Source organism: Protopterus annectens, chromosome 14.part0 (assembly GCF_019279795.1).
Source record: "Protopterus annectens isolate FY-2018-M chromosome 14.part0, PAN1.0, whole genome shotgun sequence".
Taxonomy (NCBI): domain Eukaryota; kingdom Metazoa; phylum Chordata; order Ceratodontiformes; family Protopteridae; genus Protopterus; species Protopterus annectens.
Genome location: NC_056748.1, coordinates 808,410,989 through 808,435,437, shown reverse-complemented (window position 1 = coordinate 808,435,437; position 24,449 = coordinate 808,410,989). Strand labels below are relative to the sequence as shown.

The 24,449-nt window shown below is 41.1% G+C and overlaps 1 protein-coding gene and 1 long non-coding RNA gene across 3 annotated transcripts in view; both read right to left on the bottom strand.

Moving 5' to 3' along the window:
- LOC122789256 overlaps positions 1 to 11,841 on the bottom strand; it is a 67,205-nt gene extending 55,364 nt beyond the window's left edge. Inside the window, exon 1 of the long non-coding RNA XR_006362796.1 lies at positions 11,682 to 11,841. This is a non-coding gene — a long non-coding RNA (uncharacterized LOC122789256). The remainder of the gene's footprint in view (positions 1 to 11,681) is intronic.
- The window catches only part of WBP1L (WW domain binding protein 1 like), an 872,089-nt gene that overhangs the window by 662,912 nt on the left and 184,728 nt on the right, over positions 1 to 24,449 (bottom strand). The window lies entirely within an intron of this gene.

Below are 24,449 nucleotides of genomic sequence, written 5' to 3'. Positions count from 1 at the left end.
CTTGGCCAGCGCAAGAAAGACTAAGGAAAATGGCGTCGGCTGATGCCTTTATACCCAAAGAACTGCAGCTATGACGTCGGGTGAAGTGCGACACCAGCCGAGGCCAGACCCAGACTTTGGAATCCGGCCGACCGAAGGGCTGCCTGACGACAGGACAACCCATTTGTAAGGACTGCAGATGCATCCTTGAAGGACATCTCCACACCCTCCTTCAAAAGCCTACTTAAAACATACCTCTTCACCAACCATCTATGCAACTGTAACTGACCCCCTGAAGCCTCGTCCACTCACTATTTCTACACCCCATCTGTCCTGGACAACACAAACACCATCATCTAACTATACCTATCCATGTATGAGCAATAACCTGTAAATGATTTATGTACGTGTGTGTGTGTGTGTGTGTGTGTGTGTGTGTGTGTGTGTGTGTGTGTGTGTGTGTATCTATACATACATATATGTATGCATGCATGTGTGTATATATGGTTTCACTTCAGAAGCCTGAATGACCACAAGCTGAATTGCATAAGCCGGAAGACCAAAAGTCTGAAATTTCATAAGCCTGAAAACTCAAAAGCCTGAATCCCATAAGACTGAAAATATACAGAACACAAAAAATGACACAAAAAAACAAATACAAGATTAAGGATAGCAGTTTTCACCAAGTATGGGCAGGGGGGCAAGCCCCTCTGCACCCCTATGTGGGGGGTCTGCACCCCCCACACCCCCTGCTAATTAAATACATCAACTCCAAGATTGCACTTTAGTGTAGTGAAGTGCAATCTTGGAGTTGATGTATATACACACACACATGTAGCATGGGGTGTGGGGGGTGCAGGGGGGCTTGCCCCCTGCTTATATTTGGTGGAATATAATCTGTTTTGTGTTGTCTTCAGTCAGCACATGTATCCTATGTTTGTGTTGTCTTCAGTCAGTACATGTATCCTATTCTGCTTTCAGTCTTATGGGATTCAGGCTTTTGAGTTTTCAGGCTTATGAAATTTCAGTCTTTTTGTCTTCCAGCTTATGCAATTCAGGCTTGTGATCAGGCTTTTATATATATATATATATATATATATATATATATATATATATATATATATATATATATATATATATATATATATATATATATATATATATATATATATATATATATATATATATATATATATATATATATATATATACACACACACACACACACACACACACACACATGTATGTACGTGTGTGTATGTATATGTATACATGTAATGTGTATATGCTCTTACATGTGCATTTGCTTGAATGTATATATAGAAAACAAACATTTACATACTCTTATTCAATTGTGAAATATCTTGCAATGCTCCACCAGGTTCTCATCTACTCTCGTATATTTTGTACACTTGTATTTTCAACCAAAAGGGAGAATATCCTCTTATTGTATACTAATGGCTGTAAAATCTACAAATCTGTATGCTACTACTCTGTAATGTCTCTTTTGTAAATTTTTCTTCTCTCTGTAAACTTATGGAGTTTTTCTCCCCAGGACTCTGCTGAAAATGGACACTTGTTGTCTAGTTGGACTACCCTGGCAAACAAATATTTAATAAATAAATAATGGCTAGGAGGCCAAGGCAGTAAGAGCAGGTCCCCCTGCTTTATGTACCACAAAACTGTGGTATTGCCTTATCTTCACCACGACGACTCCTGGTTTATACTTCTTTTGGAATACAATCCAGCCTTTTTGGACTGCCATTACTTCTTTCAGGTTGGTGTTTCTTTTTAAGCTTGGACTCTCATCTGATTCGAATCTAAAGTTGAAGAGAGCTCCCCAAGCTATTTCCGATACATCTGTTGTCAGAGTTTGGTCCTGAGGGCTGAACCTAAAGGGGAAGGTTGGACTGAGGGAACATGCTTAGACCCACCAGACAAACTTTTACCTAAGACAAGGAAGTAGCTTTATTCTGAAGGCGAGAGACTAAATGTTGGCACCACCCCTTTCCGAGATATCACTGCAGTTCTCATATGTAGTCTGGCCAAAGGGATCATGAGAATGCATGAGGCCATATATCCCAAAAGCCCTGAGATACTCTCTGGCTGTGAGGTATTTCTCGAGTTAGGAAGGTAGTCTTGCCCGAAGGGAGGCAAAACTTCTAAGGAGCAGAGTCCAGTAAGACTCCCAGAAACAATCCTGTTTGTGGGGTTCGTTTGTAATTTTTGTGTATTGATGGTGAACCCCACTGAGGTTAGTAGGTTTTAGGTATAAAGCAGGTCTGCATTGAGTTTTTCTAGGCTTGTTGCCTAAATGAGGCAATTGTCTAAGGAAGGGGTAAATGTGAATTCTCTCTGTTCTGCACAAGGCTATCACTGGAGCTAGGCAGTTTGTGAAGATGCTAGATGCAGCAGACAAGCCAAAGGGTAGAGCACAGAATTGTTACTACCTCATACCTTCTTTGAGGCATAAACACCTATGTGATTCCACTATGGGGATATGGAAGTATGCATATTTTAGATCCAAGGTTTCATGAAGGCACTAGGGGAAATCATGGGCAGCAGTTTTTGTATAGTTAGCATATTGAATTTTGGGATCTGTAAGGATTAGTTGAGCCTTCACAGGTCTAGAATTGGCCTTTGGGGGAATTATTTTCTTGGAACTAGGAGAAGCCTGAAGTAAAAAACGTTTTCTTGTAAGCATTTCGGTACAGGTTCCATAGAGCCTTGCGTGCACAGAAGCTCTCTTTGGGTTAAGGCCTCTGTCTCCAGGTTTGGATGAATATCTGTGAAGCCTGAGTGAATTGAGGGTTGTTTGAACTTGAGCTTGTAACCTCTTTGCATGATGTTTAGCACCCACAGATCCCTGGTAATGAGAATCCTGTTCTTGTAGAACAGTGTCAGTCTCTCCCCCAGCCTGGGAGGAAGACTGTGGGGAAGAGGTGAGGGAGACAGGGGAAGGGGAGAAGGAAGTACCATGAAAAAGTCATGACTGCTCCAAACCAAGTCCTTGGGGAGGTGATCCCACAGTCCTACTGGAGTCTGTTTCCCACTGTCTAGGCCACTGGTGCTGTCTTTGGCTCCCTTTCCTAGAAGGGTTCCTTTGCCTAAGCTTAGACTGAGGGGCTGAAAAGGACCAATGTTGGGTAGGGTAATCCTGGATGAATTAAGGGGGTTAGACCTGAAGGAAGTCCTTGACAGTCTGCATGGACTTGGCCTCATCCTCCATTTTCTTAAGGACTGCTTCAGCCTTAGAACCAGAGACAGAAAAATCTTTGTCTAAGGGGGAATCCAGGACACTGAATTTGACATGCACAGGAAAGGACTACTCCTTCAGCCAGGTACATCTTCTAAATAATGGATCCTGTGGCTGCTGCCCTGCTGGAGGCTTCCTAGGCATTATAGCCACAGTCCAGAGTGGGTTTAGCCACCTGACAGAAGGAGTTGCATAAATCCATTAATTCCTTTGAGAGGGCCTTATTTTCAGTTCCCATCCATTTATTTCATCTGGTCAAGAACAGCTTCCTGGTACTTCACTATATGAAAAAGCCCACATAATGAGGGTAGCAGAGGTGCAGACTTTCTTTCCAAACCTGTCTAAGGCTCTGCTTTCTTTGTCTGTAGGCAAAGGGTTTTTGGAAGAGCTAGCCTTTGCTACCTTAGGGCCTGGAATCACCACTTCAGGATCTGTCACAGGGTTCTTAAGAAGAGGTTTGTGGAGATCTAGAACCTTGTAAAATCTGCCAGGTTTTCAAAGGCCAGGGGCAGAGAGTCTAATAGCAAAGCAGAAACTAGGAAGACAGTCTACCATCTCTAAGACTGGAGGAATGTCAAGGGGTTTTATGCTCAGGGAGATTAAGAAATTCCTCTAATCATCTTCTTGGATTGGGAGTAGTCCTGAGCTTCCCATATGAAGTGCTCCCTCAGGGTATGCAATGTTGCCTCAAAAGGAGATATCCTCAGGAGGGGGCAATGAGGCAAGGTTTTCTTCAGAGTCAGAATCCCCATAAGAAGCAACAGATGCAACCCCCTCAAAAGGTGGATTCAGCATGATCAAAATCATCCTCAGAGTTAAAACAGACAGAAAATTCCTGCGGTGGGGGTATCCCTCTTTACCAAGAGATGTTTCAGGGGAAGGGAGGCATCTGGATTTGACTAAGAAAATCCTCAGCCAACCTCACTAGGTCTTGTTGGTAGGCCTGATAGTGGGAGCCAGTCGGACTAGTCTGAGGTAAGGTGGGTGTAGCTTGTTTGTTAGCGGCCTTAGGCCGACCTCCACACTAGTGCCTGGATGAACAACTGAATACCACAAGCAAACAGAAGAGGTAACCTCCTGATGAAGTGAAGATCTGTAGTTGGTCTTAGAGCAGTCATTGGAAGCCAGAGGCTGCAATGTGGCCCCAGATCCAATAAGCAAAGTCCTTCAGCTTGTAAGGAAGTAGAGGGACCCAGAGGCATATTGGACTCTGAACAGGTCTCAGAGGCCTGTGTCACCACCTCAGTCACTGAAGGGTAGTGCAAAAACTCCTCACCTTCTTTGAGGATCACAAGCCTAGGAGGACAGGCCGACAGGGAACAAGCATCTGAGGTCCTAATTCTGAAGCACTTTTCCTTTTCTGCCTTGGGAGATCTACTTCAGTTCACCCAGAGAACAACATAGTACACGATGGCTTGACAGATCACTGAAATGTTTAGCTAGAATCTCAGCACTACACTCAATAGTTCTGCTATTAAAGTGGGCACAAAAACGACAGTTAGTAAATGTCATGCTCAAGCCCCAAACAAGACACACAAAAGGAAGGACAGTCCCAGTGTGGTGTCTGTTTGCCTCAGCAGAGACAGTTATTAACTTTCTCTGACATTCGTCAAAAAGCACATGAAAAGCTCCCCAACAGGGTACTTAGCTTACAATCAACGCACTGACTAGTATTCTGCTTCGGGCACCGATGGCAAGAAAGAACTGCCGTCATAGCGCTGGGTGATTCCCTTTATACCCAAACAGTGATGTCAGACAGGGCATCCGCCAGCTTCTGGAAGAGGGTAAAATATTCTCTGATAGTTGGGCTGGCCAAGGGTTTCCATGGGGAAAAGATCTCACAAGTCAGGACTGCAATAATAAAACACAAAGATCAAGGAATCTCTTCTAAGGCAGGTGGTGGAGAGGACAGGGTGTAAGGCCTGGATCAAATGAGGTCAAGAAGAGTTTCTCTAGCACATAGTCGAGGTCCCACTGTACAGTAATGTCCCTTCGAGGTAGTCTTGAGATATTAATACCCCTTGAGGAAATGCTTCACTAGCAACTGACAATATAAAAGTGAGTTTAAGTGGCAGGAAGACTAAGGAGGTAGAACCATCGACCTTTAGGAAGGCATAAGATGGGCCTGTTTTGTAAAGGTCTTGACAGTTAGTTCTAGCATCTCTGGTATTAAATTATGTATGGCTCCTTATTTCAGGACAGACTCCAGAGGAAAATCTTTTCCAATTTACTAGGTATAATTTCCTTTTGTTAGATCTCCTAGTCTCGCTCATTAACATTTAGCACATCCTCTGAAAACAAGCCTGGAAGGGATGCATTTGAGATCATCCAGGCTGTCAACCTTAGGGTGGTTAGAGTGGTGATCCCTTTTTCTAGGTCAGGTAGTCTGCATACTTAGGCAATATTTTTGATTCTGCCCTTGCTGGGCCTAACAGAAGACAAAAGGAATGCTGCTGGGCCAAAAGGGAGCCATCAGTTTGACTTCTGACCTGTTCTCTTTGACCATCTGCAATACCCTTTAGTTCAAGTCTACAACTCAGGGAGAATGCATCAATCTTTAAGGCTGCTGTCCTGCAGCAAAATGTTTTCAGCTGTCTATTTTATGGGGATGGGGAAGGGAAAGGGACTAGTTCTGGCACAACCTCTGTTTACCAGATAAAAAAATCCCTGCTCAACATCCACTGGTGGGAGACTGCCTGGGGTCTACTCAGCCTATCTACCATAACATTCAAGCCGAGAAGAGATGACCACTTTGACAACTGGACAATATCCCATGACTGCAGAGCTAACCTACACTGGATATAAAAGTGGTTACACCCTTGTTTACTAATGTGCCTCATCACAGTAGTATTTATTGCCTGTGAGGATTTGGAGGATTCTACATATGTAAATCGGTTTAAATGTTAAGTGCTAATACAAAGGCCACAATTTGTCACATTTTTATTTATTTATCTATCTATCTTAAACTCCAGTTCAATGTGCCCTGGATGTTCAGAGTTCTCTCATAAGCCCCCAGATGAAGTTAAAGTGGATTGGACTAGTCTAAAATGCACTCCGAATTGTATCTATATTTTCCACAAGAGTTATGTCTTTAAGCAGGATGATTAGTATGGAGACCCTAATGTTAATACCATTTGTTACTTGGGTACCACTGCAAATGTGCTAGTAGAACCATAAGAAAGTGAGATGGCATGTAATCTAGTACCCTGAGGCATTCCTTTGAAGTTGAGCATCCCTCTCTAGACTGCACTGCAGAAAGGAAGACAGGAACAGTATTTTGTCTGGAGGCAGAAACACTATTTAGTTTCACAGCCATCAGTGGCCTCAAGAAAACCACTCTTTGCTGTTAATTGTGACTTGGAAAGGTTGAGTGAATGGCCAACTGCCTGAAAACATACAAGGGTAAAATGTGCAAGACACTATCTCCTCCAAGGAGTCTGCTGGCATTAGGCAGTTACTCGAATATAGTAAAGGTTGACACCCTTTATCCTGCAAAATACTATTACTGGAGTCAGGCATTCTGTAAAAGACAATGGATGCAGGAGACAAGCCAACTGGCAAGATGATGAATTGAAAATGTTCTCCAAGTGCTACAAATCTTAAGAAACCTTCCATGATCTCTGACTATGGGAATACTTATTTATTTACTTATTTATTTGCAGTTTGTTAACTGGGATAGTGCATTGGGCCGAGATGAACCCTTTTTCAATGGAGGCCCGGGGAGAAAAGCTCCCTGTACAGACATATCAAACACAACAAAAATCAATAAAACCAATATCAAACAATGCAAAATCAATAAAAAACAATATGAGGTAATACAGAATTTATACAAAGTAATTGTATAAGCAGGATCATCAGAAATTAGTACAATGTAAGTAAGCATCATTCAAGTCCAGGGTAACCAAGAAGAACAGACAGGAAAGTAGAGGCAGACCTGAATCATCAGCATTTTTTAGTTTTGCAGTGACAAGAAACTAGTTTAGTCTTGAGAGATCCAGGATAGGACACGATGTACCTTTTCCTTAAGAAAGCCTTGAATAGAATCCTGAATTCTTCCTCTTTTGGTACTCTCACAAAGGCTCAGTGGTCAAGAATTCCCTTCAGCAAATACAGAACCATATGTCATATAGTCTTTTGGCACAGCAGGGATACCCCCATTTTTTGGCATGTTTTCTAACTGTAACCTATACCCTTGTCTCAGAATGATTATAAGTCACTGGTCCTGGTTACTGCTTTTCTCTTCTTTTACAGACAGTCCTAGACATCCTCCTATCATCCAGAAGGGAGGAGGAGAGTTTGGGTTAGGATTTTTAGGGACAAGGGACTACGTAGCTGTTCCCTGTGACACTCATGACCCCAAGGACTCCCGGGCTTCTCTTGAGATACTGCTTGTTAAATGTTTCCTGTAACTGGACTTCTTAACCTTACTGGGCTTTTCTCTTGATGAGGTATACAGGCCAGGATTTGGCTAGGCAATTTCTGCTGAATTTAGATGCACAAGAATTAAATTCTGCTTGAAGGATTGCACTGTCCTGCCTTTCTTCTACTGAAGGTGCCCTCAGAAGGCTGGAGAAGTTCAGAAAGACAGCACCTTAATCAAGAGTGTATTTAACAGGTCCACCTTCACATGACCCCGAAGGGGCTGTGCTCTCTAAGAGACATGTCTACAAAAAACTAACCCTGCAACCTCTGGCCTAAATTATGCATCCAATGCATCACAGCCATATATTTGGAGTGTCTCTCAACATGAACAGAAAAATCACACAAGTCAGGCATCTAATGCCTCACAGCTTGGTAAATAATCCCCTTGGTTTCAAATTTTATCTCAGAGATTGCTAACAATTAATTCAGCAGACAAGTCTGGCAGTTAAGGGCTCAGAAATATACGGTAGCAGAAGTTCAACTGTTCTTCCCAAAATAGTCAAGAATTCTTCTCTCTGTCACTGGAAATGGAGTTCCTGGATGGAGCACAAGAGGATCCTCCAATTAGAACCCAGGGAAACCACAGACAGCCAAAGGATTACTATACAGAAATATCTGGAGAATCAAGGATTGGGGAGAACCAGTCAGGCTATCTGGGAGAAATGGGTTCTGAATCCAGCTCCAGAAATGCTTCAGTAAATGCATCCTCTGGGACATCAATGACTGGAGGAACAGCTATGGCTCTAGGCACTGGTAAGCCCATGAAAAGTGTGCGCCTTGGCAGGCCTCAGAGTAATCTCTGGATTCCCAGTGGAACTCCCTTTTACCTTCTGAATGGTTACCCCAAAGCAGATGGCTTCTGGAGGTGAAATAGAGGTTGAGTCGTCCTTCAGTGCCAGAGTCGTAAAATTAAAAAAAAAAGGGGGGGGGGTCTGGCTCACATAAGCTAGCTCATCATCCTTTAAATCTGGGGTGTGTACACACACACAGACACCTTTCTTGACGTTGTAAGAATTTCCAAAGCTGGTTGTTTAGATACAAAAGACTCAAAGTCCTGAGCCTGATGGAAGTGGTCTAGTGAAGAAGCCTGGGAACTGGACTGGGCTGAGAATACACTCAACCTTGGCCATGTAAAGACAGCAGGTACTAATTTGATCTTCAGTGCTTTCAGCCACAGTTTCAAATAAGGGACTGTCAAAGTTGTCTCTGCCAGCAGACAGGGAACCAAACACTCCACATGGTCTCTAGGAACCACCTAATGAGCTAAGATCAAATGATGAGAGACTGAGGCCTCCTGCACAGCAATGACTGCCTATAGATTTATGGTTTCAGTCACGGAAGGCAAGGTAGCTCCCAAAAACATGGAAGCCTGCAAAGCATTTGAGCCAGAGGTCTCAGTCAAAACCAATTCTGATGCCAAAGGCTACAAAAGTGTTTCTGTGAATACAGAGTTGCTGGACCTATAAACACTGGTGGTTTGCTTTGAGCAGTCAGTATTTTGATGCTTCTCCTCATATCATTTATCCAAGTGCTTGCTCTTAAGTAGTAGATTTCTCAGAATTCAAGGCTACAGACATAGTCAAACAAAACTAGATGATTGACTGCTTAACAGCTGTGAATTGCCAGAGAGTCTGAGCGCTCTTTCTAATTGGCCTCAGGGTGAACCTGGCACTGAGGGATTAGCTTACCACATGGTCTATACAGTTCTTTTTTTAAGAAATGCCACATTCAGACATTACTCAAATAAACTACAAAATAAAAAAATAAAATAAACAAACATAATAAGACACAAAACAAGAGTAAGGAATTCTCTTATTGGGTACTTATCCTTCTAAAAGCAGGCCAAGCCACTAGAAGGTCAATGCTCCACCACTGAAACTCCTCCAAGACCTATCTGAAGATGGTGCTGACTGAAACCCATCTTACACCACGGACATCCTGACAGGTGGGAGGGACATGGCAGCAGCCAACAGAAAAAGATACAGCTCTCAGAGCTGAAAGGACTACTGAGCTATGTGTGGCAGGATATCCCACTAATAAGAACAGCAAGAGTGAACACAAACGAACATACATAATTTGTACGAGTTACATTACTACATCATTATGCCTAAACCATTTTACAATTTGTTATGCATTCAGAAACATGCAGTACACCCTGAAACAAAGATTTCTACTGACAAAGATTCAGCACTCAACTATACTACTACCTGGCCCAAGGTTCAAAAAGTTGTCAGAACACTGGAGACACCAGTAACAACTGATCAACAGTAAGTCTTTCTCTCATCTTAAGAACGATGAGCATGCCACAGGAGATCTAGTCAGCCAGTGCAGGCTAGCTGCAAGAAGTCAGAGTGTGGTACAGTGTGCACATTAGCGGTGTTAATTTAATACTCTCAGAGAAGTGCTTACAACAGTGTACATGTTCTCACTGGTACTATCATTTTTGTACGGTGTGCCCCTGTCAGAGAGCTGGGCACTATCTATCCAATGTTAACTGCAGAATGCAGACTGCTGGCAGAAAGTAGTGACACTGAGGCTGAACGCTATGTTTGTAAGCAATGAAGTGCAAATGGAGAGGCTAATCTTGTAGCATCTCGCTCAAATCCAGCTACTACTTCACATGATCAAAGAGCTTTGGGGAAAATGTTGCAAAATATAAAGTATTTCATCACCAATTAATAATGTCTAAAGCAAGTGATGTAGATTTCAAAAATTTATATAAATATATATTTTTAGTCAAGCCTTCCTGGCTTTGTAGCTTTTATGTGTGGCTGCAGATTACCACTTATGTTAATAATAAAACAAGTGCCAGTTCTGGTGGCATGCAGGGATGACGCATTGACAAAGAACAATGTGAAATTAATTCACTTTGCACCTCAGGTGTCTGATGGACCTGGCAAAGAGAGAGGAAATGAAGTGACAGAGCCCACTCATCTCTCCTAGAGAGATATGGGGAGGGTTGCAAATGCTCCATGTTACACAGGCAAGGCACAATTTCTTTGAGGCAAACTGGAGAAGTCTGCCTGCCATACTTCCTGGTCAGTTGCAGACTGTCCTGCTGGTTCATGTCCCTTGAGAAGTGACAGACAGCCAACCAATTATGCCCAATGGCCATCCTACTCATTGAGAGAGGAATCAAATTGTACATGGGGCAGTAGGGATAGCAGAAAAAAGTCCTGATGGCTGCCTTGTTGATGGATCCCACAACTGCCCCCCCCCCCCACCTACGGGGTGCACTGAGAATCAGCTGACGGCAAAAACTTAACAGCAGACCACTGGTGAAAAAAATAGCAAAATTATAACAATGATGAAGAAGATAGCAATTAACTATAATAATAATATATCAAACAAGTAATGAAAGATGTCCAAAACTGAGTTAGCATCTCCCCTGGGTATGGGTACAGCTCAAGGTCACCACCAGCTGAAAAGTACAACAGCTGACTTAGCACATAGGTCCTTCTGGAGAGTTTCACAATCTGATCAAAGGTAAAATGAGTAGCAAAAGTGGAAAAGACAAGAGACCCAAACAAAGCTTACTGTCTGTTCACAGCACAACTATCTACATATATCGCAGTACATGACTTGAACAAGACTCATGAAAAAAGTTACATGACGGCTGAAAATAAAGGTAAAAAATAAAACTGAATAAGTAGAAGAGGGGAGAAAATACTGAGGGAAAAGTGTCTAATACAAGCAATACACTACAGGAACCAGTATCCTTCTAATAAAACAGAGCTCAGTTTGTCATTGCCCAAGAAAAGGCAACAGAAATCATCTGATGAAAACAGAACAAATCTAAACTAATCACACTTCATATACTAAAAGACGCCTAGACAAGTAATGCTTAAAAAATGTTTAATTTTAATTTTTGCAAGAATGTTTTTATAGGACACACAACCAATTAAAAAAAAAATCACAAATTTAAGAAACATTCCCCTCGGATATGTCATGCAATTTAGTTGCTGGTCCAGACAGAAGGCAAAAACTAAAATAAAAACGGGAGTGCAGTGCATATGAAGCTTACCTGTCTCAGACCTAGAAGAAAAGGCATGATGCATTATTCCTACAGGAGCTTTTTAAAGTATTCTTCTGACTAGGGAACTGTTTAGTTGTATACATTACCTAAGCTTAGGCTAGTGTAAGATTTATTTATTTTAATAATTTAGAGGCATGGCTCTACAGCATTAACCTCCCTATCCAAACTGGGAAAAGTTACTGCAGTCTGTATTTAAAGCACAGCTTCTCCGCCAGGGAATGCCAAGTAAACAACATGTCAACTGGGGGATGGGAATAGCAGATATAGCCCATCCTCCCAACTAACTGTACTGTGTGTGTACATGCAGCATAACATATTGAAGGCCAAAATGGAACTGGCATGAGTACAGCAAACTGGAGACAGCTGCTGGCAAACAACACAAAAGGGCTGCTTGTCCATACATCAGTTAGCTAGGAGAGTATGGCCATCTGTAAAACCATGTGAATTTAAACATAACAATTTACAATAAAGCAAGAATTCTGTCCAGTTTAAAAAAAACTGCACACAAGGTATAAAACAAACTACTGACAGTTCTACTTGGATATACATCTGTACAGTGATCACACCTTAACTTTGCCTATAATGAAGTTACACTTCTCAGCCCTTTGTCTCACAGGTGGTAAACTGGAATACAAGCAAAGTAGGACAATGACTGTTGGTTAAGAATTAATTTTGCTGTGCAGTTAAGAATTAAGAGGTTGTAAAACACCTTTCCAGATAAGATTATTTGTCCAAAATCAAAACGAAGAGTGGCAGACCACTGAAAGAGTGTGTGTGTGTTACTGGCAACCTAGATTGGGGAGCACTGTGATACAATTAAGAAGCAGAAAAAACTGCAGTAATTGTCAGCATTACCAGAATTATGTTATGTCACATGACTCTGTATAAACCTTTTTACAATGTGTGACGAGTTACCCTGGAGTCCACAACCAAGGGTAAAACTGCGGGTGCTGCAATGAATAAAAATAAAGGAAGACATAGTTTTGTGCTTAGTTAATCATAAAACACATGATTTTTTAAATAAAATCAATTGTCCGCTATACACCTCACAGATGTTTCAATGCATTAACTGTACTACTGAAAAACTACCTTTAAGTGTTAAAAATAAAAGTATAGACAGTATTAAGTTATGTTAGGTTTTTTTTTTTTGGATTGAGGGTTTTCATTAAAACAAGAAGTCTTGTAAAACATGACATAGGTTCCAATGCTGGCAAGACAAACCTGTATAAAGGATCAACCCACCAAAGATTATTGGATGCACATATTACAAAAGCTGGAAACACTTAAAAAAACTGTGGAATATAAGAGTTGTGATTGACAACCTTTATAATGGAGGCACTTTCCATATTATCTTGGAATGTAAATGGTCTCACAGTATAGTCAAAAAGGAAAGCATATTTAATTTTATTAAGATATGCAAAGGGCAAATAGCAATGCTACAGGAAGCACATTTAGAAATAAATGACTATACGAACTTGATAAAGAAATGACAATCAGGATATATCCACGACAAAGGAAAATGGAAGTACTAATATTAATTGCCAGAGGAGATCCAATAGCGACAGAAGAGGAAAACGATCATAATGACAGATTTGTAGTAGTAAGGGGCTACTGGCAAAGGAAGAAGATTATGTTGGCATGTATTTATAATCACCCTAAAATGGATATCGTGGAGCTTAAAAAAAGTTTGGGAGAAATAATCATCTTTCAATGGGGAATATTACTTATAGATGGGGACTAGAATTTGATTTGTAACAATGAGAATGCATCAGATAAGCCTAGAAGGGAAAAGATAACAAAAGACGGTAGACGTCTGAAAAAAAAATGTTTGGTATGGAAGAGTTTATTCAGTAGTGGGAACTCAGAGAATTTAAATATTGTTCCCCAAGGTACAATAATTGGGCTAGACTAGACACAAATTATATTCCAAAGGGACAAGTGTATGCATTTAATTCAGAAATGGGCACACATCCAATAACTATTTCAGATAATGCACCAATAACTACCAAGATAAAAATGTAGGGCTAAAAAGTAAAGATGAGACACTGGCACTTGCCCACCTGTTAGAGATGAATTTAAGAAACTGGTAGTGGAAATTATTCAGGAGTTATTAAGGAAAAAAGTACTCCAGAAGTTACAGCTAGGGAGTAGGGTAAAATGAAAGTGGAGTTTAAAACATGGCAGAAATAAAAGAAAAAGATCTGGTTAATAAGTAACAGAAATTATTTATATGGTCAAACAAAGGTTAAAGTATTACAGAATTAGGGGCATTTCACAGAACAAGAACAAATGCAAATGCAGAGTGCTAGAGAGAAAAAAAAGGAATACCTAGATAACATGCATGGGTTTAGAAAGACTGCTAACGTATTAACTCCAGACCACAAAAACTTCTGGCACAGCAACTTGGGCAACAGAAATTAGAAAGGGTTGTTGCCAAACATAGAGGAGCCTACAACAAGAAAAGAAAATTGAAATCCTGTGGAGGTATTAGGAGATATTTCAGAAATTTTATGAACATTTGTATAAAGGTAAAGAAAGGGCATAAATGGAAATATTTATGGAAGATTTTTGGAAGACTTAAATATGCCAAGTTTAGAGGTGGACGAGGCTCAACTGTTAACAGTTAAAATAAGAAAATATATCAAATAATCCAAGAGGTGGCAACGTTAAAAATATATTGGCATACAAAGAGGTGTGGTGGCAGATACTAACAGATGCTATGACACCACCTGGACTAAACTAACATATATCTGTCAAACCAATTTTAGAAATAGCAAGCTGATGTATTGTATGTGTGCATAGTTTTATGTTTATTATTTATTAATTACATGGATTTTTTATTTACATGGATTTATTATATGTATGGAACAATGTTTATTATTCATTTATTTATTTATTATAGAGAATGTTTATTTTAGTTGATGTCATTTGGTGTTACATGAATTTTTATACATAGGGTGTAGCTTTAAGAAGTTGAAATTATTTTGGCGCCAAAGTAGTATATTTAAATGGTAGTGAACAGCTGTTTGATTGTTCTGATGAAGCCCATGATTTAGTGGGTGACAGCGTCTAACAGGTTTTGGATTAACAAAGTTTATATTAAATCAGTTTTTACATAATTTGTGGAGTTGGACAACTTTTATTCCATTGTTGTTGGACATTGCTGGTTGTGAGGAGACTAGCGAGTCATTAGCGTTCTGTTTTTGCTGCTTGCCCATTTGATTTTGATCTGAACGCTTCATTCTGTTGTTGTTAAAATAAGAGAAGATGCAATAAAAAATGGTGCATGTCCAATCTGCAGGAAAGTCTCCAGGAATATATGGTATTCTGGTGCAAATTTGGAAGCCAAGGCAAGAAAGTGATAAAGACCTGTAAGGTTTTGTTTAGCAGTATTTTAAAAGGAAGGTGAAGCACAAACAGCCATCACAACATTTTTCAGTGATGGTAAAGACCCACCAGATCTGCCTTTATGTAGGCCCATTTCAATTTTAAACCATAATTATACAGTGTCTATGTCTACAATGACTAAAAGAATGGCAAAGGTGTCGCTGAAATTGATAGATATGGATCAATGTGGTTTTGTGGAGGGGAGGCAAACGTTTCAAAACATGATCCAGCAGGAAGCAGAATGTAAGAAAATATCGCTGCTGTTGGCAAGTCTTGATGCAGTGAAAGTATTCAAAAGAAAAGGCTGGAATTTTAGATCAGGGCAACAGAAGCATTTTCATTTCCTGATATAATAAGGTTAATTAACAGGATATATATATATATATATATATATATATAGCGCTTGTGTGTTGTTAACTCAAGGTTCCCTAAATTTGAACTGTTAATAGCAGAAGTCTACATTTAAAGTGGAACAGCCTTACAAGACTATCTGCAAATATATAGAGCTGACTATATTTTTCTGCATTATTCTGTATTACAGAGCTAAATTGTTGCTTAGATATCTGTTGTCTTAGTGTTCTGCAAATATAGAGATCAGTATATATTTTTTGGGTTTTATAATTTGCACTCTGATTCCTCACATCTCTGTTGAAACTTTCTTCCCCACCGCCCTCATTGTGGTTTCTATTGCTTGTGTGTTGTTAACTCAAGGTTCCCTTAATTTGAACTGTTAATAGCAGCAGTCTGCATTTAAAGTGGAACAGCCTTACAAGACTATCTGCAAATATATAGAGCGGAGTATATTTTTCTGTATTACAGAGCTAAATTGTTGCTTAGATATCTGTTGTTTTAATGTTCTGCAAATATACAGAGATCAGTATATATTTTTTGGGTTTTATAATTTGCACTCTGATTCCTCACATCTCTGTTGAAACGTTCTTCCCCACCCCCCCCCCCCCCCATTGTGGTTTATATTGCTTGTGTGTTGTTAACTCAAGTTTCCCTTAATTTGAACTGTTAATAGCAGCAGTCTGCATTTAAAGTGGTACAGCCTTACAAGACTATCTGCAAATATATAGAGCTGAGTATATTTTTCTGCATTATTCGTTATTATAGAGCTAAATTGTTGCTTAGATATCTGTTGTCTTAAGTGTTCTGCAAATATACAGAGATCAGTATATATTTTTTGGGTTTCATAATTTGCACTCTGATTCCTCACATCTCTGTTGAAACATTTCCCCACCCCACCCCCCCCTCCCTGTTCTGGTAGTAGTTTAAATTTTGTGGCTTTTGCAGTGCCCGCCCCACTGTAGATTTGATCTAGGACACTCCCCCAGTCCCATTTCTTTACCGCATTCTACCTAATAAACCCTTTCTGCACTTGCTTTTAGTCCTTTTTAATTTAATTACACTTTTTCAAACTGTGTGTGGACTAATATTGCTACATACTCAAGTGTGCCAGCTTGCACTGCATGTGAATTGTTTTTACTACTGTTTTTGCTAATTTTCTGAAAAAAAAAATTGTAAGCCTGTTTCCTACCTTTCCTGTAATTAGTGTTCCAGATACAGATTTGCTGTATCCAGGACTATTTGTAAGCTTCTGAGCCCCCAAGCCTTCCTGTGTTGGAGGGAAGCCTTCTAGCTTATCAGTGGGAGTGGTAAGCACTAGGTAACCTGTCTACCACATAGGGAGTGGTTCTGGCCCAGAATTTGTAGTTACTGGCCATTTGGGCGGTCTTCCATCTCTCTCAACTTTCTGATTTGAAGGCCTGCATTTGCACTTGTTTCTGTCCTGTAACTCCTGGGCCCATCTCATTTGCTCACTCAATAAAAAAAAAAAAAAAAAAAAAAAAAAAAACTGCGTTTACTGTATTTGTGTTTCTTCCTACTTTATTTTGCTTTTGCGTCATCTTAAAAGTACTCAATTGTATTTATTATTGCTTGGTGTAACTCATTCTAAGCCTTTTAGTTTAAGCACTTGGGCTTCAGACCAGTTGTTTTACATTAAAAGGGTTCGTGGTCTGCACTCTTGTGGGAGGAGAGGCTGGACTCTGCCCTTCTAGCTGGGAATTTCTGGTTAAAGGCTTATAGTGCCTGCATATCTAAACTGCTTCTTAATGAAATTGGTACACCTTGTTTGCTGTAGCATAGACTAGATCCAGGCCTGCTGAATCTAGCTTTGTTTGTATAACCTGAGCACTAATCCAGGCATTCTTTAAAGTATTCAATTGTATTTATTACTGCTCGGCAGTAACTTGATTAAAGTGTAGCTATCATTCTAAGTATTTTGGATTAAGCACTTGGGCTTCAGACCAGTTGTTTTACATTAGGAAGGTTTGTGGCCTGCACTGTGGTGGCAGGACAGGTAGCTTACATCCTTCTAAGTTGGGAACTGCTGATTGAGGGGGTTCAGTGTCTGTTATTCTAAAAGTGTATTAATTCTGGTTTAAGCACTTGGGCTTCATGCCAGTTGTTTTACATTAAGAAGGCTTGTGGTCTGCACTGTAGTGGCAGAACAGGTAGCTTACATCCTTCTAAGTTGGGAACTGGTGATTGAGGGCTCAGTGTCTGTTATTCTAAAAGTGTATTAGTTCTGGTTTCAGCACTTGGGCTTCAGGCCATTTATTTAACATTAAGAAGGTTCATGGTCTGCACTCTTGTGGGAGGAGAGGCTGGACTCTGCCCTTCTGAGCTGGGAATTTCTGGTTAAAGGCTTATAGTGCCTGCATATTTGAACTGTTTCTTACTGAAACTGGTACACCTTGTTTGTTGTAGCATAGACTAGATCCAGGCCTGCTGAATCTAGCTTTATTTGTATGCTGCTTGTTTGTTTGCTTATTTCCCTGAAACGCTAATTCCACCTAAAACGCAGCTTTTCAGCGCTTCTGTGGATCCCTAGTGATATCTGCATTGCTTACTGTACTTATTTCCTTGTTTCACTTGAAAGAAAGTTACTGTTTGTCGTTTTTGCATTTAAGCTACCTGTAACACATTGCATTTACGTTACCGGGCACTTGCTCACTAAAGCAATTATATAAGTCAGCACTAAAATATTAAAAGCACTACACCCTCACAAACTCTCCTTGAGTACCTCGTTCCCCATTGGCCCTTTTTTTTCAATTATAAAGGAATTCCCAATACTATTCTAGCATGTCCAAATGTCAGTTGTCAATCTCCTCTCCGGTCCAGCTGGTGAATCTGGGAATCTTGAGGCAATGTTACAACTGCCTCATGTACACAGACAACCCTCTCCTCCCCCCAACAAATTCCAACACGTGAGAGATGCAACCATATAGCCATACTGCAGGCTAAGCTCTCTCAACTCAGTACTGGCAAAACCAGTCAGGAGGAGAAGGAAATCACACTCACTACAATTCCAGTCTCACACAGACCTACCACGACAGCAAACCAAACACAAACACACAAAAACATACTCGGAGGCTCTAAATAAAAATCTGCCTAAGCAGCAGAGACCTCCAAAGCAGACACCCAAGCAACTGCTACCCCAAAACAAAACACGTGCAACACATAGCTCACAAAGCCAGTGTGCCGAACAGTCACAGCCCTTAAGGCTAAACAACACACCTGATACACTTGTAATAGGTGACTCTATCGTCAGGCACACTGACGTCCCGCTCACCAGGCTAAACAAGGAGAAGGTCACGGTGAGCTGCCTGTCAGGCGCTAGGATCCGCCACATAACACAAGCACTCAGGTCACTCCAAGGCAAGTACAAATATGACTCAGTCATTGTCCATGCTGGTGTGAATGACCAGAGACGTACCTCCCTGGACTACATGAAAAGAGACATAGATGAGCTCTCTGAGCATGTAGCCCAGGCCGGTATGACCCTGACCTTGAGTAGCATCTTACCCTCACCAAGAATGATGCCACAATATGAAGACAAGATGATCAATTTCAACAATTGGCTTAAGTATTGGTGTCATTCAAAGGGGATCCAATGCCTGTCAGCCTGAGATGACATGCTCGACAAGCCACGATGCTTCGCTAGGGACAGCTTACACCTGTCACCCCTGGGCTTTCGGATATTGGCAAAGGCTCTTGCTACCCCCATAGTGCCTTTTTTAGGCAAGGCTCAAAAGACAAACCCACCTCCATAGGTATCACAAGGGATAAGAAACTAAGAGTAATGCTACTCAATGCCAGAAGTCTAAACCTCAAGATGCACGCACTGAAAACTCTCCTTAGCATGAAGAACATCGATATCTCTGCAGTAACAGAAGCCTGGTTCAAGGCTCCCGAGAGCACCCCAGCACTACCAGGTTAAACCTCATACCATGCTTTTCGGCCCCAAAACTTGGACAGTACCACAAAAGGAGGGGGAGTATCAATATTCGTCAAAGATACCCACACCTCCAGGTTGGTGGCACAGCACGAAGCATCAGAGACTATCCATGTGCAACTAACAGTGGGTAAAACTGCCTTCTAGTTTATAGCCTGCTACAGACCACCCTCCCAAACCCAGGAACCCCACTCGGCCTTCTTGAGAACACTGGAAAATATGAAGGTCTCTCCAAACACCATTATATTGGGTGACTTCAACTACCCAAACATAGACTGGGAACATTACTCTAGCTCCAACACCCTAGCCCAAAGGTTCCTAGAATTTATAAACTCAAATGCTATGGAACAACTTGTTACCACTCCCACAAGAGGGGAAAACATACTGGACCTGATCATCACCAACATGGGGACTCTATGCTCCAGACCAGAAGTGTATCCCTCACTGGTAAGATCAGACCATAAACTAATCTCACTGGATATTCACATCCCGACTCCACCCCCTGCCCTGAAAACCACAGTGAAAAACTTCTCTAAAGCAAATTTCACACTCCTCAAAACCGAGGTGGAATCCTTCAAAGCCCCTGGGCCTGTGGAAAATACGTCCCAGACCGCAGAATCCTTTATAAACGCATTCTATGAACACCTTCAGGAATGCATGGATCATGCAATCCCACATAAAACCAAGAATCCTCCAAAGGCAGACGTCCTGTCTGGTGGACCCCAGCCATAAACAAACTATACAATAGAAGGAGGAAGCTACTACATGATAGAGCAAAATCCCAAAAAGGGAAGGTATCTCTGATCAGTATTAGCAAAAAACTATGGACACTCATAAAATCGTCTAAGGCCAGCTTCGAGAGAAAAATTGCACAGGACACTAAGGATAATCACAAGGCTTTCTTTAGTTATGTTAGGAACCTGGGTGGGAATTCCCAGATATGCTCAGAATTAGTCCAAAATGAGAAAAATACACGAACCCACAGACATTGCCAACATCCTAGCTGACAGGTTCAGCGCAAACTCCCCCCCCCCCCTCCCAACCAAAAGGGCAAATATTTATCCCAGCAGAGTGCTGCCCTCCTGACATCTCAGATGCTCAGGTAAGAGCTGCCCTCTCCAAAGCAAAAAACACAGCATCAATGGGACCAGACGGTGTCCCGGGCTGCGTCCTACAAAAACTCCAAGAAGAGCTAAACCCAAACATAAAACTACTGTTCAATCTCAGCCTTCCTACAGGATATGTACCCAAAGAGTGGCGTACAGCAACAGTGGTCCCTCTCCACAAAGGTGGTGCCTCAACGGATCCTGGAAACTATCGCCCCATAAGCCTGACTAGCTTGGTCTGCAAAGCTATGGAAAGGATTATCATGGACCTCAGTTCGGCTTTGTTAAGGGCAGATCCTGCCTCTTAAACTTGGTTGATTTCTTTGAAACAGTCACCAAGGCCATTGACGAGGGGAAGGCAGTCCACACAGCCTACCTGGACCTCGCAAAAGCCTTCAATACAATACCCCACTCGGGCATTATAGATAAGCTCACCAGCTTAAATATAAACCCCTATGTCACTAGATGGGTTGCAAACTGGCTCAAGGACAGAACCCACATGGTTAGAATTGCTGGAGCCATGTCAGACTCCAAACCAGTTACAAGTGGCGTCCCACAAGGCTCAGTCCTGGGACCTCTCTTGTTCGGTATATATTTCTCGGAGGTACAGGCCAACACGGAAGGACTGTGGGTAAGTTCGCTGATGACTGCAAACTGGGCGCCATAATAGACTCTTCAGCCGACACAAGCATCCTCCAAAAGGGCCTCATAGAAACAGACAACGGGTGCCAGAGCCATGGCCTCAAGCTAAACGCCAAAAAGTGTATAGTCATCCCCTTTGACAAAAACAAAAGTGCCCACAAATTACCACATAGGTGGTAATCCATTAAGTACAGAAGAAGTAATTAGGGACCTGGGGACCCAAGTTGACAGCAATCTCTCATTTGACAACCACGTGGCCAAAGTGGTTAGAAAAACATTTTATATAGCCCACCTAATCATGAAGGGATTCACATCTAGATCAGGGGAGGTCATCGTGCCTCTTTACTCATCCCTCATCAGGTCCATAATTGAGTACAATGCCCCTTTTGGGATGTACCTTACCAGACACCTGCAACAACTGGAAATACCCCAAAAGTACCTCACCAAGAGGATCATAGGGCTCATTCAGATGCCATATGCTGCCTGGTTAAAGAAACTCCAGCTCTACTCAGTGGCATACCACCTGCTCAGAGGCGATCTGTGCCTGACGTATAAAGCCATGTCCGACCCAGAATTAATGGACATGCTGCACCTCAGAAAATCCAAATCCCATCGAGCTACGCGCTCAAGAGACTTGAACCTCAGCACTGAAATAAATAGGACATGCTGGAGGAACAGATTCATAACCCAGAGGCTCCCTTCACTCTGGAATAAAATCCCAGTCCAGGTTAGGCAGAGTCCCTCATTGACTCTCTTTAAGAGGAATCTTGATGAGTGAATGGAAGATTGTAGGTTTACCCCGGGTATCACTTCTGTGTCACTGTTAGACAGAGGCACAGTATACTAACCTCAAAAAAGGGCATAGCAAAATTAATTTAAAATGGGTGGCGAAAGCCAAACACACTCTGGCTAGGCTTATAAATGCCCTAGGGCAGACAGCCTAGTATGAACCTATGAACCTATATATAAAATATATATATATATATATATATATATATATATATATATATATATATATATATATCGGAGGATATACATCATAGGCAAACTCAAAATAGGAGGGTTCATCCCTGATAAGTTGCATCTGAACAGAGGAACCAAGTAAGGGGATCATCTTTCTCCTTTATTTGTGTTACATTTAAAACCACTGGAAAAAAAAATGAGGGACTCAGGAATTCAGGGATATAATTAGTATGGTATTCAAGAAAAGTTGGCTTTATTTGCAGATGATATTCTGTGACATTTTGGGGGGGGATATAAAACTGAAGATAAAACAAAGGGTATAGCTGTAAACTGTACACCCACACATGAATTGGTTCAGCAATACACATGTTTATGGAGACATGATAAAATTAGGTATTTAGGAGCAAGGTGCTGCTATGGTACCCAAGGATATGTGGGAAGAGACAAAACAGACAATACAAAAACTGAGAAACTGGAAGCTCTTGCCTATGGATATGAACGGCAAGATACAGCAGTAAAAATACTTTTAGTTTCTTTAGTTTTATATGCAGGTCAAGCATATTTTTAATCAACTAGAGTAGAAGTTGTGGATAGTAATTAATACAAAAGAGTCGAAAGATTTTATCTGGAAAGGGAAAAGGGCAAGAGTCAAATGGGATAAACTGATCCTTCCAATAAAACAAGGAAGTTCAGGATTACCCAATATGAAGGAATATTTTAGAGCTACACAGTTGAGGCTTAAACATAATACAAGCAGAAAACTACAATTTAAATTGGAAAGGGATGATGATGAAGGGGGTGTTCAAGAAATATGGAAGGAGTGGGATTTTGAATGTAGATCCTTTACGAGTATAACAATCTGTATGACTTTTATTCTCCTTAAGTAGTACAAATTAGAACAACTAAGCCAAGATGGGAATGGAAAAAAGAGAATATGCCACCAGGGATTACTGCAATTAGGGGTACAGAGAATAGGCAACAGGGGTTTGGAATTTACTGGTGGTAGCTGGCATAGGAACCAAGGTATCAGGAACAAATAATTAGAGAGGCAAAGGTAAGAGTATGGGAAGAGGCCAAGAAGACATTTGGACTGCAAGCTAGAGATTGCCTTTGCTATCATGGAATGATAGAGTACAGGCAGAGAGAAAAGACTTGCTCTGGTTGAATGTTTAGCTGAATCTAGAACAGAAGCTGCTGTTAAAAAGGGATAATTAGTGGGATGTATAAAACGGGTCTATATTACAATATCGAAATTTCATAATTTCGAATGTTCTAAAATCGACACCTATTCAGCGAACGCTGAAAATAGCGAAATGACAGAAAACCAAATTTTTTCCTAGGGAAAGAATTCGGTTGTCCATTTCTGTCGTTTCGCTATTTTCAGCGCTGTGGTGGAAAGTTATGGGTTGGGTTCAGGTAAGTGTGCGATTGGGTGCGGGTTAGGTGAGTTAGGGTTAGGGCGTGGGTTAGATATGTGTGTGATTGCGTGGACGTGAGGGTTAGGTGAGTTAGGGTTAGGACACGGGTGAGGTGAGTGTGCGATAGTGACGGACCTTAGGGTTAGGGTAAGTGGATAGTTAGTGGTGTTTGTACAGTTTAGTGTAGGGTTAGCTGTAATATTTTAGGTGTATGTGTGTGGATTGATGTTTGTTTGGTGTGCTTGTGTTCTGTGTATGTGTTTCGGAACAGCAAATTTATTCCCTAGGAAAAAATTCGCTGTTCTGCATGTTCGATGTTGTCAGCGTTCGCTGAAAAGGGGTTGATGTTAGAACATTCGAAATTATGAAATTTCGATGTTCTAATATAGACCCGTATAAAACATTGCATTACATGAATCACAGGAGATCAGAAAAGACTAGGAAGAGAGATAAGCAAGTCGCAAAAAAACAATGGGAGGACATTTGTATGGCTCCCAAATACGCAGCAAAGTCTGGAAGATTTAGGATTTTTGCTTGAAGTATTTGCATAGATATTTTTATATCTTAGACTCTAAAGAAGTTTTCCTAAGACAGATCAAATGTTGGAGGTATAATGTGCAAGAAAGATGTACCCAACAGCATTGTGTTTGTTTCTGGAGTGTAATCAGTTGACAGACTTTAAAAATTCCCTACAGAGTACTCTTGTCAGAAGTACTGGGCAAGCAAATAAGTGTAACTAAGGAAATGTTTTAAGGTGGGATACAGAATTCGAACTGTCCCGACAGAGAAAGGCCTTAAAGGGACAATCCCAGGGATTTTTTGTTTTGATTCTGGTCTTTGTTTACATTTTTAGTCTGGCTTTCTGGGCATGTCCTAACTTTGGCTGCAGGGGTTGGGGGAGGGTGCTTACAGGAAGCTTCAGAGAAGTTAGGCAGAT